We start from the raw sequence: 19,926 nt of genomic DNA, 5'->3' as shown, positions 1-19,926 counted from the left end.
CTCAACCCCTGTAGTCCAGCAGTTGCTTTTCCTCCGTGTTTTTACTCCCACAGTTTATCCTCTGCTTGTAGATAGTGTTTTTTAGATCCCTGCAGATTGTTCAGGGACATTGCATTGACACCAATGGAGAAGTCCATCACCTTCAATTGTACCACAGTGTATCAGTCTCTGTGTACAATGTTCTCCTGGTTCTGCTCCTCTCACTCTGCATCACTTCCTGGAGGTTGTTCCAGTCTCCATGGAATTCCTCCACTTTATTATTCCTTTGAGCACAATAGTATTCCATCACCAACATATACCACAGTTTGTTCAGCCATTCCCCAATTGAAGGGCATCCCCTCATTTTCCAATTTTTGGCCACCACAAGGAGCGCAGCTATAAATATTCTTGTACAAGTCTTTTTGTCCATTATCTCTTTGGGGTACAAACCCAGCAGTGCTATGGCTGGATCAAAGGGCAGACAGTCTTTTATCGCCCTTTGGGCATAGTTCCAAATTGCCCTCCAGAATGGTTGTATCAGTTCACAACTCCACCAGCAATGCATTAATGTCCCTACTTTGCTGCATCCCCTCCAGCATTCATTACTTTCATTTGCTGTCATGTTAGCCAATCTGGAAGCTTTTTTTTTTAACCCTTATCTTGTATTGGTTACCTTACTCTATGTATTGGCTCCAAGGCAGAAGAGTGGTAAGTGCTAGGCAATGGGGGTTAAGTGACTTGCCCAGGGTCACACAGCTAGGAAGTGTCTGAGGCCAGAAGGAAGTTTTTTTTTTCAATTCTTTCTTTTTTTTTTTAAACCTTTACCTTCCATCTTAAAATCAATCATAAGTATCAATTCCAAGGCAGAAGAATGATAAGGGTTAGGTAATGGGGGTTAATTGACTTGCCAAGGGTCATACAGTTAAGGAAGTATCTGAGGTTAGATTTAAACCCAGGACTTCCTATCTCTAGGCCTTGCTCTCTATCCACTGAACCACCTAGCTGCCCCTTCAACTATTCCTTAATGCTAGTACTTTTTTTCTAAGATTGTCTCCAAGTTATCCTGCCTATATCTTATTTGTACAGTTATTTGCATGTTCTCTCCCTAGTTAGGCTGTGAATTACTTGAGAACACTGACTTGTTGCCTATCTTTGTATCTCAGCTTGGTATCTGGTATATAGTAGGCAATTAATAACTACTTGTTGACTTAAAGGCCATACTGATCTATTATTGAGATGATGGAGACAGCTCCTGAAGGAAGCACATTAACAGACTTTCTTGGGTTGGGTATGTTGATGACGAAGTGAACAGGAAAGAGTGAGTAGTAATTTCATTGCAGGAATAAACCCAGTAAAGTCACAGGACCCACAGGTATTCTGGAGCCAGATCACACTGATTTATTGATTGTTAAAATTTTTATGTGAACATTTATGCCACTGGCAAACATTCCAAATCCAAGCACGGCTTGATTTATTGTTTTGCCTATTGTCTAGACACAAGAAAGTAAAATGTTAATGATGCAGATTAAACTTAAAAGAGTGACTGTTGTACTTCCCCACCCCCCTTTTTCTTTTGAGACAGTTAAACATTTCCCAGCATACCAGTGTGAGGAGGGCCAGTTCTGCTATCGATGAGAGATTTATTTTTTTTATGTTTCAATATAAATAGGATTTAAATCCTATGGTAGATTTTGTGTGTGTCTCTTTAAAATTGTGAAATAAATCCGTTTTGTACCAAGTTATTTTGGGGATAAACTTTAATGATTGCTCCTATAGCAAAGATGGTATTTTCACCTTTGCATAGAAAAATTAATCAACTAACAAATATTTTAAAGTTCCTATTATACACTCAGTAGTGTGCTGGAGGCTTGCAATATAGAGATAAAAGTTGGAACAATCTTTTCTATTAAGGAGTTTGCATTATATTAAACTATGTGGATAGGTGCCTTTACCCTACTGTTGATGCCTGAACATGGGGTGGAATCTTCATGACTTCCCAGAGCAGAGAGAGGACAAAGCTTTTAGCTCCTTCTTTTGTGTCCATTTCTATCCGGTTCCTTAATGACTAAGTTGGTACAGTGTTAAGTAGACTTCATGAATGAATAGCACCATATTAGGACTGCCATTTGGTCTTATCTCATTTTTGCCATTAGCAATAAGAAAAAAGTTTCCAATCAATAAAATATATTATATATAAGATATCAAATAAAATTTATTATATATTAAATCAAATATATAATATAATAAATATATCTAATATATCAATATAAATCCTCTCCATGATTTTATATATATATATATATATATACATATATATATACCCAGTGGAATTGCTTGTCAATTCCAGGAGGGGGGAGGGAGAAAACATGAATATGAATCATGGCACCATGGAAAAAATTTTTAAAATTAAAAAAAAGTTAAATTAAGTGTTAAAATAATTTAAAAATCCTCTCTCTAATATTTGATAGCTAGATGACACAGTAGATAGAACTTTGGAGTCAGGAAGACCTGAGTTCAAATCTTGCCTCAGATATTTAATAACTATTTGATTTTTGGCATGAGTACTTAACCTCTGAGTGCCTCAATTTCCTTATCTATAAAATGGGGAAAATAATAACATTCTCCTGGGGTTCTTGTGAGGATAAAATGAGATACTATTTATAATGTACTTTTCAAACATTCACAAACATAATTTTTTCTTTATCGTTTGGATCAACCATCTTAGTTTTTTTTAATTAAAAAAAATTTTTTTATAAACCCCTTTCTTCCATCTTCGAGTCAATACTGTGTAATTGGCTCCAAGGCAGAAGAGTGGTAAGGGTTAGGCAATGGGGGTTAAGTGACTTGCCCAGGGTCACACAGCTAGGAAGTGTCTGAGGCCAGATTTAAACCCAGGACCTCTCATCTCTAGGCCTGGCTCTCAATCCACTGAGACACCCAGCTGCCCCTAAAAATCTTAGTTTTAAAAAAATATCACAACAATCTTGATTCTTCCTGTGATTTTCATTTTCTTTTGGGACAAAGAATTATAAACAATTTGGTGGCAGGGAAGACCATACACTTATAAGATTTTTTTTATAACAAAATTATCTGTAAAACAAAGATTATCAGTATTTATAATATCTATACATATTATAACTACTGTCATGAAGCAATACTGGGAGGGGAGGAATCATACCTTTTCCTCACATCTGTCCTTCATGTTTCAGGTCATCATTGGATCAGCAATGATGAAATTCTTCTAATTTTTGTACTCTAATCAGTTGGTCAAGAGGATTATTAAGGGCATTGTTACTATCTTCCTATTCCTTTCAGAGTGCTAGCAGGGGCAACAGCCAGCTGTCAAGAAAAGGCTGAGCAGGTAAATCTATCTGAATGTGTCCCTTCCTCACCTCCCAGAAGCTAAACTGTTCTGGAAATTTCCATTTCTAGTAGAAATCCAGAAGAAAACATATGATTTATCACTTGTTTATGTGGGTATATCATTTGGGATTTTGGTTTTTAAAAATTACTTTATTATGAAAATGAATAATATGGAAATATATTTTGAGTGATATATATGCATATATATATATATACATACATACATATATCCTAGTAGAACTGATTGTCAACTTCAGGAAGGGGGAGGGAAAAGGGGAGAGAGACAACATGAATCATATAACTAGAAAAAAATTAAGAAATTAAATTAAATTAAAAAAAAGTATTTCAGCTAAAAAAAATTTTTCCATTTCTGCTAGTGGGAAAACAATGGGGGGAGGAATGAGGAATTTTGGGTTTTAACCAGATGATGACTTGGTTATTAGGTATCTGGGCTGAACAAGGAGAAGGAAATTCTGGCATTAATTTGATTTCTGGTTTTTTACTAGCCACTTTCCTGTTCTTAGCCTTTCTCCATCTGAACAATGGGAGGATTGAACTAGACCATCTATAAGTTACTTTTAGTATCTAATAATTCTATTATTCCAAATACAATGAAATGTTTTTGGTTCATAAGGGTGAACTTCTATATAATTAAGCTCTGTTTTAGAAGAACTTGGTTCTAGGTGACCATGTGTGGGATTGTGATTTAAAAAAAAAGAATACATTCCCTGCAATGGTTTCTACATAGTATACTTATAAACAGAAATTAATCTCATGACAAAGAAAAGAGGAAGCTGCCTAAAGAGATATATAGATGTATAAACTCATTAATAAGTTGAATTTTAAAAAGATTAACAACTTTCATGGAAGGAGGCAAAAACTGATAACTTAGGATAAATTCAAATGGTCTTTTAGGAACATGGCTAACTGATCTGTTCCTCCATTTCCCATCCCTTACCTTTCTACAGTGGAATGGTGATCACTGAACAAAATCTTTAGAGACTCTTAATTAAGTGGTTAATTTTATCTGAAGAAAGAAATGGTATGATTTCAGAAATTTAGAATGTTGTGTACTTCTTTGTGAGATCTTCAGTAATGTCAGGTCAAATAAAGCAGCTGTATCTTCTTTGATGCCTCTTTTACTTTGATTATATTTTGTGTTTATCTTTTTTCCTCATAGGCTATTAATTGCATTATCTAATTGTCTTTATTCTCTTGAGATTATATTAAAAATATCTTTGAGACATGCTCTTTAGGGAGAAAACTCCAATCTAAATATTAGACTGATTCTCTCTCTCTCTCTTTGGAAACTGTAGAACTAAACACTGCTTGCTCAAGACTCAATTAATTCAGGCTAATTTCCTTTTTAAGATTATCATTGTTTTCATTGACATGGTGCAAAAGGAATGCTGAAGAAAGGATAATAAGAATTGAATAAAGAGAAGGCAGAACTACTCCATTTATTGTACCTTTTTCCTCTCTACTTAGTAGAATCATTTTCAGATGAGAAAAGATGGAATAGACACAAGATGGAGTCAAAACACAAGGAAAGTAAGAGGTAGTGAGAGAGTGCCTAATTTCCTTCAATTAGTTCAAATTAGAGATACTATATCACAGAATCCTGAAAAAAATTGGCAAATGTGCTATTTAGACTTCTCTCAGTGATCTTTGAAACACCAGAAAATGGAAGAGGCACCTAAAGATTGGATCTAGGCAAACTTATTAATTAAAAAAAAATAAAAAAGGAAAGATCCCATAACCTTTAAACTAGTGATCAAAACTTTAATTCCTGGCAAAATTTCATAATTTTGTTTTTAAATGATCTTGTCAAAGGAAAATATTAATCACTAAGAACCAATATTGGTTCATCAAGAACTGGTGGATTTGTCTTGCCTCAGCTAAAAGCTCTATTTCCCAATTAAGTATTTTTACATGCTGTCCCTCATGCCTCAGACTTTGTCCTCTTTCATCTCGGTATCCCTGAATTCCCTGGCTTCTTTCAAGTCTTAGCTAAAATCCCTTCTACAAGAAGCTTCTTCTGATCTCATTTAATGGTAGGGCCTTCTCTTTATTGATTATCTCCAATCTGTTTATATCTTGTTTATACTGTTTTCATCATATTGTCTCCCCCTATTAGACTGTGAGTTCCTTGAGGGCAGAGATTTTTTTAAAACTTTCTTTGTATTCTTAGTACTTGTAGATTAAGTCACAGAAAAATAAAGAGAAGAAAATCAATAAAACTTTTAACAATAAGCGAAAGAGAGCAGAAGGAAGCTCAGAAGAGAAAAGACAAATAGGGAAATTTGTTACCATCAAATTAAATAATATAAATGAAACATAAAGAAACAAACTACATGAAAGTAGTGCACAGTTTAATTTACAATACTCTTCATTAATATTTATATATTTTTGAAAAGAAAAAAGGCCAATATGTTGATTTTGCTTGATATACACAAGTTTTATAATGTAGGGTTTCTGTTAGCATGTAAAAGGATGCAAAAAAAGGGCATCAATAAAACATTTAAAAAGGCAAAGAAGAAAAACAAATTCAGAAGGAGACACAAACAGGATAATTTTGTGACAATCTTGTTAAAGTTAAACACAATATCAAATTGTATGTTATAATTTCACAGATTAATATATGCACAATCTTTTGTATTTTGAAACATTTGTGTTTGTTTAAATTCAGGTTCATCATAAAACATTTATAGCAGTCCATCCAGTGGCTGCTACATAAAGTATTTCCTTAGTGGGTTTTAACTTGAGAAGGAGAAAGGAGTTGGGTAAAAATGAATGATAAATCAAGACACACAGATAAGTTAATTGATATGGGGAGCGGCGCTGTGCTCCTGTGATATTTTCCTTAGAAAATTTATTAAAGGAAAATATGAGAAATAAGAGAACACGTGGAAGTAAGAATTCCTAGATAGGAATGAGGAAAAGAGAATCAAAGTGATCAAGAGGGAGAATAGAAATCCAAGAGAAGGATCCGGGCTGGTTTCCCATCTTTATTCAGGTGTGGATTGGGAGGTGTTCAATGAATAGTAACAAAGCATAGTTGATTCACATTGGATGAAATGGTAATGGGCCTAGATAACTCTAACCCACATTTTGCAAATGAGTTTGGCTCTGGGCCAAATGTTAATGAGTTTGCCCTGAACAAAGACAGTGTGGCCAAGTCAAGAGTCAGCTCAGGAATATCAGAGTCCAAACCATGTGTCTGATAATACAGTATCCATACATCAATCATATTTCTTAGATGCGAATACGCCTGGAATGCTACAACATTTAAAAATAGTTCATATTGAATTAACTTCATTCCCTTTTTTGACTGGTTCCAGAAGGATAACTCAGGAACTCCTGTAGCTATAAAATTCTGGATTCTAGTTAGGCACATTCTTGTGGAGAAGAGGGATAGATATAGGATGGTTGAAAGTTTAGTTGGGTGGAAACAAATGGCTGAATGATTGCACTCAAGGATAGTAATTAATAGATTGATAGCTACCTGATTGGTAGTCCTCAATGGAGTGTCTCATCAACCCTTCTAAGGGTCTGTTGTTAGTTAAAATTTTTATCAGGGACTTAAATGAAGGCACTTGTGGTATGCTTATCAAATTTGTAGGTGACAAAAAGCTGAAAGGGAGAGCTAAGATGTTGGGTGAAAGATTTAGAATTCAGAAGAAAAGATCTTAACAGGCTAGAATGAGGTAGTAAATCTAATAAAGGTAAAATGTAATAGAGAAAAATGAAAAATCCCCCACTTGGACTCTAACAATTAACTTCAGTATTCCAGGTCAGGGAGGTGTAGAAAAAACAAATTTTGAAAATGTCTAGGAGTTTTAATAGACTTCAAGTTTAGTATGATTCAATAGTATGACATGTCAGCCTCCAAAGCTAATATAATACTAAATGGTTATGGGGATAGAACTCTGGTCCTCAAGTTAGGAAGACCTTAGTTCGATTCCAGCCTCATATAATTATTAGCTGTGTGACCTTGAACAAAGCTGTTTCCTTCAGTTTTCTCAACTGTAAAATGGGGGTAATAATAAAACCAACCTCTTAGGATTGATGTCAGGGTCAAATCCAATGATATTTGTAAGGCACTTAGCATAGTATCAGGCATATAACAGGTGATATATAAATGCTAGTTATTATTATTAAACTATTAAAGAAGATGAAGACCATAGTTCTTCTGACCTCTGCCCTGGACAAGCCACATCTGGAATATTCTTTTTAGTGCTAGGTGACGTAATTTAGGAAGGAAATTGATTAATTATAGCATGCTCAGAGAAGTGACCAGTATGATGAAAAGAATGAAGATTATGATACACTAAGATCACTTGAAGAAACTGGAGATACTTAGTTTCAAGAAAATACCACGTAGAAGGGGAATATTAGCTGTCCTTAAGTATTGTAACCACTGTTACATCCAAAAGAGGCAATGTGGCAGAGTAGATAGAGATCAAGTCACAAAACATCATCTGGATTCAATTATGACCCCATGTAGTGATTAAATATAGTGGAAGACTTAAATTGTGATAGATAAAAGAGTGGGTGAGTAAATTGTGATCGCAGAAAATATGTTTTCACTACAATGTCTTGTTTTAAATTAAATATAAGGTGGTCGCCAGGGAAATATTCCCAATTATGAATATACCCAAGTCAACTGGGTTTTATAGAGAATTTAATTAATAATACAATGAGGAATCAAAAAAAGAGAGAGAAAGGAAATAAATGAGAAAAGAATAGGCCAGCCCAGGCAGCCCTGGCCAACCCAGGCCTAAGCCCTAAAAGAAAAAAAGATCAGTCAGTCCTTAATCACTCACCATAAGATCTGTTCAAGAGAGGATTCAGGAGGACAGAGTCTCCCCAGAGGGAGTTCCAGCCAGAGTCAGCCTCCCTTGAGAGACCTCCTTAGAGATTGTCCTTCTCTCAACAACCTCCTTAGAGACTGTCTTTTGAGAGCTCCAGAGAACCTGTTTTTCAGCTTTTCCTTTCCTTATAAAGGGAAGTTTTCCTTTGTCACCTCCCCTAAATTCTTCCATCTACCAAATCACAGTAGACGTTTTCCAAAGGACAGCCCATTTTTCAAAATTATTTGTTTTCATAATGTTGATATTATACTATAATGTATCTCTTGGTTTTGCTTGCATCACTTTGTATCAGTCCATTCAAATTATCTCAGTTTCTCTGAAATCATATTTTTTTATTCCTTCAGAATAGTATTTCATGACATTATTATTCCATAATTTGTCCAACCATTCCCTAACAGATAATTATCTCCTCTTAGTTTCCAGTTCCTTGCCACCATAAAAAGAGCTGCTATAAATATTGTGATTCATATAGGATGTTTTCCTTTTTTGAAGTTATGGCCCAATAGTGGTATTTTATAGCTTATTTATAAAGGTCCTGTTGCCACTCATGGAACTTCTTCACTATACAGAGTGTTTATTGTATTATACTATAACCCTGGTTCTTCTTTTATGGATTTGTCCATCTTTTAAAGTCATAATTTGAGTGCACATTTACTTGAAGGGAATCAACTTGATTTTTTTGATTGTTTCACTCATGTGTAGTCACATGTAAGCACTGTTGTTCTGTCATTCAGTCACTCAGTTGTGTTCAACTCTTCATGACCCCATGCACTACAGAATTCCAGGCCCTTCTACCACCCACTATCTCCCAAAGTCCATTCAAACTCATCTTTGTTATTTCCATGACACTATCTTTCCATCTTATCTGCTCTTCCTTTCTCTCTTTGCCTTCAATTATTTCCAACATTAGAGTCTCTCAATGAGTTCTCATTATGTGGTCAAAGTATTTAAGCTTTAGCTTTAGTATTTGACATTTTAGTTAGTAGTCAAAATTAATTTCTTTAAGTATTGACTGATTTGATCTTTTTGTTGTCCAAGGACTCTCAAAAGTCTTCTCAAGCACTACAGTTCAAAAGTGTGAGCTTTCTTTAGTGTCCAGCTCTCACAGACATATACTGCTACTGGAAAAACCATAGCATTAACAATATGGACTTTTTTGGTAAGATGATGTCTCTGTTTTTTTATTATACTATCCAAATTTGCTATGTAAGCATTACTTCTCAGTATACAAATACCATGCAACATTATTGGAAAAATACTTTATATTCAAACATTTTTTTACCTAATTTTATTTCAATATGTCCCCCTCCACATCATTATGCATCAAAATGCCTTACTTGAATATTCTGCTATCTTTCAATTCTTTCATGTATACAGCAACGGTATGTGGTATCTGTTCTGCTTGAATCAGGCTTGATTAGGAGTTAAATTTTGGGGTGAACACCCTGAACGGGAAATGCTTTTAAGGTATGCATCATTGGAATAGGGGGCAAATGTCAGTCAAACAAGGGATCAGGAGCAGAAACATCATGATAATGGAAAAAGCAGTGGTGGAAGTCTTGAGAATAAAATAAAATAAAGAAAAAAAGCTAAGAGCAGAAATCAATTTTGAGCCAAGGAATCAAAGGGGTCAAGAATAAACCATCCATGTAGGAGTGACATTTTGATAGGCTCAATGCACATCTTTTATTCTCTGGTTCTGTGTGCTAACCTTGTGCTCTTCTATGCAATATCTTTCTTCCATATTGGTGTTCCTGGTTGTACCAATGGTACAACCTTTTCCCTCAATCTCACAATCAATAAATCAGCATTTATTACATTTCTACTATGTGTCAACTATTATGTTAGGGGTTGGGATCTCCCAGACAATAATGAAATAGTCTCTGCCCTCAAGGAATTTATAATCTAATGGAGAAAACAATATGTAAGTATATAAATGTATACAGAATATATAGAAAAGAAATACAAGATAGTTTTGTGGGAGGGAGGACATTAGCAATTTGAAGATCAGGAAAGGCTTTATGAAAGAGGTAATACTTGAGCTGAGTATCAAAGGTTTTGCTACAGGGCTTCTAAGAGTCCAGGATAAGGCCTGAAGTCTGTTCTAGGCTGGGAGGTATAGCTAAAACAAAGGCAGAGGAATATCAAGTGTGAGAAACAACAAAGAGGTGATATTTGGCTCAACTATAGTGTGCCAGAAAGGAGAGTAATGAATAATAATAACAATGGAAATGAGCCAGGTTTGTGAAAAGCTTTAAATGTCAAACAGAGGAATTTATTTCTTATCCTTAAGGCAATAGGAAATCACCAGAGTTTATTGAATAGAGGAATAACATAGGGAGACTTCATGGATTAGACTGGAGAGTGCTTAGTTTGGGAGGTCAATTATGAGGCTACTCCAGTAGTACAGATGAATGGTAAAGAGATTCTGATCAAAAGGAGTGGCTGTAGTAAGGAGTCAGATATGAGAGATATTGTAGGGGTAGAAATGACAATATTGGACAAGTGATTGTATATGTGTGGTGACAGTGAGGAGTTGAAGGTTATAAATCTAGAAGCCTAGAACTTCTTACTAGATACTGGGGAGTTCAGAAAAAGGGTGTTTTTGATGTTTGGTAGAGGAAGATTTTGGACATGTTGAGTATGAGAGGTAGATGGAAAATTCCTTAGGGAACTGGTGCTGTGGTACCGGAAAGCAGGAGGACTAGGGCTAGATGTCTAGATCTAGGGGGTGATCTGTGCAGAAGTGATAATGAGATCATAAGTGAAGTAATATATAGAGAGAATAGAATAGTGATAAAAGCATGATTTTCATGTAGACCAATACTTGGGAGATTGAAATGGATGAAAAAGGTAGCTAAAAAGACTGATGGTCATTTAAGTAGGAGATGAACTAAGAGAAAATGATAACATAAAAACCTAGTTAAGAGAAGGTAGTCAATTTGAGTTTCAAGTGTTATTAAGATATCAAAAAGGATGAGAAATGAGAAAAGGTTGTTGCATTTGGCTATTAGGAGTTCACTGGCAACTTGGAGGAGGTAGTTTTGGTGGAGTGATGAGGTCAAAAGTATGATTACAAAAAGACAGTGTGAGAGGTAGGGAAGGTATGGCAATGAGTGTGGACAGCCTTTTCTAGGAATTTGGCTACGAAAACATGGAAATATAGAAGATATTTTAATCTAGTGAGGAGTTTTTAAGGATGATGGAGAAGGGAATGTCTTTTTCTTGTATGAGTTCAACTTGTTGGCTTCTGAGGTTTTGTTCAATTCTAAGCTTTTTTTCTCTTCATTCTATGAAACAATCTCAATCCTCAAAGAGTTCACATTCTAATATAGGAGATAATAAACATACACACTTATATGTAGAGCAAATAAAAAGAGAATAAATGCAAATAAAGATGACAGTTGGGGAGTCCTAGAAGGCAGGGAGATCAAGACTGTAAGCCCAGAGCTCTATTCACTATGCCACAGAGATGCCCCAAGACTATTTTCTAAAAAATTTATATCTCTACCAATGCCTTTATATAGCAGAGACAAAAAAATTAACCTGCAATTCTTTCCATAATGTCTGGTATAAGTAGTTCAAAACCTTTTTCTTATTATGTATAAAAAAGTTTGTATGTTAGAATTTCATTAACTATAAGTATTATTCTTCCTTGTTCAATATAAATGAATTAGTATAGCTTTTGATAGACTATAGTTGAAACATACATATGAATACACATATGGCTATATTAATAAATATGGCTTTTATTCCCTATTAGGATCTTTATATATTCAATGTTTATTCCACACCCCTATATCCCCTAGGGAATCTGAATGGGCACTTCACACATAGGATTCCAAAGTGGGTATGGGAGGGGAACATAAATAATTATATGGAGGTTTTTGATTTCTCAATTGAGAGAATAAACCATGGGCATTATTCTGGTATGTGCCAGATAATTGTGTAATATTGTATAGCATAGGCTATACACTTATAGAAATGTTAATTGCCTCTTTTTTTTGCGTTTGTCTACAAAACTAGCCAAGAAAATTGCCCTTTTGTTGTCCAATAATAATGTTATAAGTGATTATATTTGGGCCCTAGTGACTCTATAACCCCTTGTATAATATATAAGACCTTTCATGTCTTCCTTATTAGCCAACCTTGAGAAAATCAAGGAACATTCTGTGTCCATTTTCTCATCCTCCTCAACCAATCGCTACATTCCAAGTTCCCAAAACATAGCTCTAGAAGTAGAAGTGGTACATATCATCTTGTTCTACTAATCACTATCCTGGAACCTCCAAAGAGGGATGGGGAGTATCTCTAATGAAAGTCAGGGATGAAACATTCCCTACAAAAAAAAAAGATAAAGCTGGGAAACACCCCCCACCCCTTTTTTGAATACTAGTGCCTCCCCTCTGAAATGTTTCCAATTTACCATGTACATATCATACATATTATCTCTCCCCCCCCATGTTTTCATGTTATTTTTCCTTTTTGGAATGTGAGCCTTTTGAGAGCAGAAACTGTATGTCTCTTGCCTTTCTTTGAAACTCCATTATTTAACATAGTGCCTAGCACTTTAAGAGCATAATAAATGCTTGTTGACTTGACCTAACTTTAGAAATCCAGTTTCTACTCCAAACTGAACTGCACGTTTGAAGACTGTCAGGATCCTATTTTCATTTCCAGTGGCTCCAAATTATATTCTTTAATGTATCTCCTTTAGACCTGTAAATCTCGAGTGTTGGTTTCCTTCTCCACTTGCCTTTCTAGTATAGTTACTTGGGCAACTATATGATCACTCATTTAGAAAGACATTTAATAGCAATCAAGGAATTGAAAGGACCAGGCCTTGATTATAGCTACTGCAGTGAAAGTCTGACATAGTATCTTACACACTGTAGACACCTAAGAAATGTTGCATTGCAACCAGAAAGTACTTTTTTTCTTGATTGTTCTCTTTGGTCCTTTGGTATTTGAATTTGAATATATCAGTCACATAGTTATCCTAGAGTTCTTCTATTACTGCAAGATGTTAGAAAACACCATTTCAGCTCTCCAATGGCAACTTCTGTCATGGAAGGAAAGAAATAATGAAAATTTTCCTTTGTAAATCTCTTGAGCTGTGGGTCAAAAGATCAGGCATTGCTGTTGACATAACTGTCCTTGCTTAGGATTTGGGATTGTGTGTGTGTGTGTGAATGGGGGATGATTTTTGTTGCCAGATCTGATAATTTGTGATCTTGACTGGGTCATGTAACAATTTCCTACAGAGAAAAAATGTCTTATTTCTACTGTAGTTTCTCTGCCTTGGGAGCAATGATCATATTTCCAGTTCCAAAGGGCCTCAGGATATATTTGGGTCATTATTTTTAAATGAATAAATTTTAAGGATCCCATTCCCCAATAGAGGTAATAAAAATGAATTCCTTAATATAATAAGATCACTAAAATATATCTAGATTAATTCTCACTAGACCTACACTGACATAGATAACTAGATAGATGATAGATAGCCAGATATGGAAATATAGATATAGATATAGAGCTTTCAGAGGAGGGCAACAAGAAGGGTGAAAAACCTCATGTCTGTGCCACATAAGCTTTAGTTGATCGTGCTTGTTGAAAAGATGACTCAGAGGGATATGATCGTTTTTTTCAAGTACTCAAAAGGTGGCTATGTTGGCAGAGGAGTTAAGACTTGCTCTGTTTGGCCCTGGAGGGCAGATTCAGGAGAAATGTAGGTATGGGTGGGGTTCAAAGTGGCAAATTTAGACTTGATATCAAGAAAAACTTCACAACAACTAGAGAAATCTTAAAAAAAAAAAAGAACTAGGCTGCTTTGGGAGCTAGTGGATTATTTCTCTTCAGCAGAGGTAATCAAACACAAGATAACCACTTGAGTGTGTTGAATTGGAGATTCATTTTTGAGTAGGAATTAAACTAGATTACTGCTCAAATCCTTTCCAAGTTTGAGATTTTGATTCTGAATCCTCAGTTTCTCTGACCTGAAAAAAAGTTCTAGAAGGAAGCAGCATTTCTTAAGAAAACAAAGGCAGAAAAGCAAACTCCAAAGTACAAAAAGCAAGAAATCATTCAGGGACCTTCCAAGTGGTGATGAGGATAAGAAAGAAAGACAGGAATGAGAAAGTATGCTAGTATGGAAAAGGTACTGGCTTTGGTGTCAGAGGCCCTGAGTTTGAGTTTCATTTTTGCTATTTACTACCCATAAGATCCCACTTATCTTAGCTCTAAGATAAAGTGGAGTAAATGATCTTTGAGATCCCTTCTAAATCCTAAATAGAGTCCAGATTAGAGTTATTAATAAGCTAGATATGGCTGTATAGCCAATGACAAGAAAAAGTCTTGGTATATTACTGGGCACCCTTGAAAGAGAGAATTAGGCAAAATGAAACTTCTATTGAGTTAACAGGCCATTCAGAGAGGGTGCTGAGAGTATTCTGCAGCTCCTGCCAATCAGAAATGCTGCCAAGTCTTGGCCAGGGTCCAAGTCAACTCAAGGGAAGACCTGTTGGCAGTTTCCTCATAAGCTTTCCTTAGCTTGGTCTCTTCATTTCCTTCTTAAGCACCTGGTGAGCTCTCTGCATCAAAGCAGCTGTACTATCCACAGTCCCTTCTGTCCCAAAGCTCACAGAGAGCAGGATAAGAGGAGATCTTGCTGGAGGCTGTGGCTCTGATCCTATAGATTTGGATTTTTAAATCTCTTGAATATAATAGGTTGCTATGATCTTGTGGCTCGATACATACACATCTCTTTATATATATATACACATGGAATAGAAATATGTGTATAGATACACAAAAATATGTATATGTGTATAATATGTATACAACAGTTAAGTGGCGCAGTGGACAGAGCTTGGGCCAGGAGTTAGGATGACTTCAGTTCAAGTACAGCCTTAGGCACTTACTAGCTGTGTGATTATGGGCTAATCATTTAATTCTGCTTCAGTTTTCTCAAATATAAAATGAGAATAATAATAGAATCTTCTAGAGTTGTGTTTATGATTAAATGAGATATTTGTAAAGTATTATAATATTGTAAATATTAAAAAATATTGTAGAAGTAACCATGCACAGCACATAACAGATACTATATAAGTGCTAGCAATTATTATATAAAGCTGCTATATCAATATATACACATATGTAAATTTCCATTTCACATAAGAACATCAGGATTATTCAAGCTGGGAAAAGAGAGACTGACAGGAAACAATAGGCAACTATCGTTGAAAAGTCTTTTTTATAGCCCCTTGGCATAGTAGATAGAGGGCTGGCTGCAGAGCAAGGAAGACATAGGTTCATTTAAAGCCTGATCTTACTGGCTATATGATTCTGGATAACTCACTTAACCTTAGTGTTTTAGGCAACTCTTTAAGGTTATAAAATGTAGAGAAAACGCCAACCTGCAAGGTTAGAAGGGAAATCCTCACTGGGCAGCTGCCAACCTGATGAAATTACAGGTATGGTCCTTTTGTTTGTTTAGAAGATACCGTCTCTTCATTAAGAATAGAAAACGAGATCAATGGAATGGACTAGGAGTAAATGACCTCAGAAATCTAGTGTTTGATAAACCCAAATATTTCATCTTTGGGAGAACTCACTATTTAACAAAGACTGCTGGGAAAATTGGAAAACTATGGCAAAATTAGATTTAGATTAATATCTTACACCTTATACCAAGATAAGTTCAAAATGGGTATTTGACTTAAAGGTAAAGATTGATATTATAAGTAAATTAGGTGAACGTAGACTAATATACTTGTCAGATGTTTGGGGAAGGGAAGAATTTAAGACAAAGCAAGAGGAGAATATTACAAGATATAAAATGAATAATTTTGATTATATTACATTAAAAAGGTTTTTGTACAAACATAACCAATGTAACCAAAATTAGAAGGGAAGTAACAAACTGGGAAAAATTATAACAAAATTCTCTGACAAAGGTCTCATTCCCCAAATATATAAGGAAATAAGTCAAATTTATAAGAAATCAAGCCATTACTCAATAGAAAAATGGTCAAGGGATATGATCAGGCAGTTTTCAGTTAAAGAAATAAAAAATATAATCATATAAATTTTTTCCAAATCCTTCCTGATTAGGAAATGCACATCAAAACAACTCTGAGGTACTTACTACCTTATGCCTAGCAGATTGTAAAGGGATATAATAAATGTTGGAGAGGATGTGAAATTAGGACACTAATACATTGCTGGTGGAGTTATGAAGTGATCAAACCATTCTGACAATTTGGAATTATGCCCAAAGGGCTTTAAAAGAATGCATACTTTTTGATCCAGCAATACCACTAATAAGTCTGTAACACAAAGAGATAAAAATAAGTGGGGAATGATCTATTTTTACACAAATATGTATAACTGCACTTTCTGTGGTGGCAAAAAATTGGAAAATGAAGGGTTGTCCATCATTGGGGAATGGATGAACAAATTGTGGTATATGATGGTGATGGAATGCTATTGTGCTATAAGGAATGATGAATCTCTTGATTTTCATAAGAACTAGAAGTATCTACATGAACCAATGCAAAGTGAAATGGGTAGAACAAGGAAAACATTATACATAGTAACTGAAACTTTGTGGGATGATAAAATGTGACAGACTTTGCTACTAATAGCAATATAATGGTCCAGGACAATTTGGAGGGACGTATGATAAAGAATGCTATCCACATCTAGTGAAAGAACTGTGGAAGTAGAAATAGAGAAGAAAACTTATGCTTTATCACTTGTTTATGTGAGTATATGATTTGGGGTTTTGGTTTTAAAATATTACACTATTACAAAAATGAATAATATGAAAAAAAGTTTAAAGTGATAATACATGTATCACTCAGTGGAATTGCTTGTCACCTCTGAGAGGAGGGAGGGAAGGAACAGGGGAAGGAGAGAACATGAATCATGTAACCATGGAAAATATTTAAAAAAATAAAATTATATTTTAAAAAATGATATGAGAGGGGCTCAGGTTCATAGGTTTAGAGGGACCTTGGAGGTTATCTAGTTCAATTTCTTTGTTTTACAGATGAAGAAACTAAAGTTTGGAAACTTTCCCAAAGTCACACAAAACAGGCAGCAAAGATAGGATTCCAACCTATACATCTTTTGCCTCCAAATCTAGCATTCCTAATGCTACTCTTCCTAATTAGGCAAAGAGATCAATTAAGAGGTTATTGTGATAGTCCATATGAGAAATGATGAAGATCTAAACTAGAATAGTACTTGTGTGAATAGGGAGAAGGGGATGATAATGTGAAAATAAAATAATGTGAAATATATTGTAGCAGTAGAATAAATAGGACTATTTAGCCATTGATTGGTTAAATAGAGTAAGGAATAGGGAGAAATCTAAGGAGATTTCAATTATATAAAGCTGAAGTTTTGAGTCCATGAAAATAGGGAAGTGAGAAACAGGGAGATTCAACTGATTCTTTATGGCTATGAGTCATGGAATATCTCAATCCTTGAGGAATCAAAATTTCAAGGGATCCTAAAGTCATGGAGAAATGGACAGTGAATATAAATAAACTATATCCTGTTACTATCAATGCTTTCCATGCAAAAAGTAATAGATATCATAAAAATATGATGCAGCATCTGTATAATCAGAAAGGGAAGTGGGCTGGCCATGTGGCAAGAGCAAGGCATAAAAGATAAACTACTTTAGGGATACACCAGGACTCAGATATTATATCCAGAGGAAGGCACCAGGCTAGTTAGGTAGTTTCTTTTTTAGAAAAATTTTGGGAGGATATAGTCACAAGTATAACTAGTAGTTTTGGCACCTAGGGCAAGTGACTCAAATTATGCTTAGGAGAAGCAGCATAAAATGCACTATCAGGTCAAGCTGAACTGAATTGTTGAGATGGTGTTAGGAAGATGGAGAATAATATGGGCCAAGGATGCTTCAGCTGCTGTGTAGGCCAAGGGAGAGGAAATATGTCATCTGATAGTTTCTTTTTTAACTAATCACTCTCATTAATTGGTGCTCAGTCCAGCTGTTTTAAAGCTGCGAACAGCATCAAAATTTTGGTCCTCTGAGGTAAAGACTCAGTGCCACCCAACTTATTTATAGCAAGAATCACCAGAGAGTGGGTTTTGGAAGTAATGCCCACTGAGAAAATAAAAGATTCACAGAAATATTGAATTATTAGCCATCAAAAGGTGGCAGAAAAGCACATCAAAGTAAGTCTGCCTGACAAAAAGTAATGGGCAAAATGATAAATAGATAAAGCTAGACCTGTGATTTCATTATCTTCCTCATTAAAGAAATTCTCTCTACCAGTACAGGTGAGGATTTACCTGTCTCTGCAATTCTAGTCTTTTAGGGAACTCTCAGTGAGAAACTTCCTTTTACCAAAGCAAATATTCTATAACTTAACAGTATTAGAGAACTGCTAGGGGCATTGGGAAGTTCTATCACTTGCTGTGGTTTCTGTAGCCAGTATATGTTAAAAGCAAGGCTTGGATTGAGGCCATCTAAACTCCCAGACCAGCTTTCTATCCAAAGAACACTGCCCCTCTGATACCTGAGAGAGATTCTCATGTATAATAAACATCATTTATTTTTGCTCATATTTGTGTTTATTCTTTTATTTGCCAGAGTAATCCTTGTGGTTTTTAAGAGCTGCCATGTTTTTATATATGCAAAAAGCTCCTAACTAGGAGCAGCTCAGTGGATCTGGGTTCAGTCATGGAATCAATACTGTGTGTTGGTTCCAAGGCAGAAGAGTGGTAAGGGCTAGGTAATGGGGGTTAAGTGATTTGCCCAGGGTAACACAGCTAGGAAATATGTGAGTACAGATTTATATGGCCTCAGATATTCCCTAGCTGTGTGATCCTGGGCAAGTCACTTAAACTTGTCTGCCTAGCTCTTGCTTTTCTAGAGTTGGTACTAGAATAGAAAGCAAGGTTAAAAAAGTGCTCCTAACTAGAGCAACCTCACCAAATTCACTTTTAAGCTTCTTAGACTCATGCTAGTAGTATTTTCTCCTTAGTGTTGAACTCACATTAAGCTTCAGTTATTTAAACAAAACAAAATTTTTAAAAATTTATACTAACATTACTTTTTAAGAGGATGGGTAAAAAGTCATTAGAGTAAGCTATGGTTGACTATATAATGCCAACCAAGCTAAGAAGTTAATAGAGAATAAAGAATTAATTTATTGAAAAAAGAAAGAAATCTAACTCTCTGTTAAGTATGTGTAGGTTAAACAGTGAATAAAATTTGTACTTTTCAAAAAGTTGATTTTATAAGAGACAATTTGTGCTATTTCAAATCAATGTCCCGAAATTAAATCATAATGAAGATTATATAGTATAGGATACTGTCTACTTATTACTTTACTTCCACTGAATGTCTAATTTTCTTCTGTATTAGTTGCCTTAATATGATTGCATGGGATGAAGTTGCTCCTATTGTACATTTATAATATATGTTGGATATAAAAGTCTTTTTTTAAAAAAAATAACCCTTACCTTCAGTCATGGAATCAGTACTGTGTGTTGGTTCCAAGGCAGAAGAGTGGTAAGAACTAGGCAATGGGGGTTAAGTGACTTGCCCAGGGCCACACAGCTAGGAAATATGTGAGTACAGATTTGAAGCCTGGGCCTCTCATTTCTAGGCCTGGCTCTCAATCCACTGAGCAACCCAGATGCCCCTGGATATAAAATTCTG

At 35.2% G+C, this 19,926-nt stretch overlaps 1 protein-coding gene across 26 annotated transcripts in view; it reads right to left on the bottom strand.

Annotated features, from left to right (window-relative positions):
• Nucleotides 1-19,926, bottom strand: part of MYT1L (myelin transcription factor 1 like) — a 730,943-nt gene that overhangs the window by 73,136 nt on the left and 637,881 nt on the right. The window lies entirely within an intron of this gene.

This window comes from Monodelphis domestica, chromosome 1 (assembly GCF_027887165.1).
Source record: "Monodelphis domestica isolate mMonDom1 chromosome 1, mMonDom1.pri, whole genome shotgun sequence".
Classification (NCBI taxonomy): domain Eukaryota; kingdom Metazoa; phylum Chordata; class Mammalia; order Didelphimorphia; family Didelphidae; genus Monodelphis; species Monodelphis domestica.
This window is presented reverse-complemented; position numbering and strand designations above follow the sequence as displayed.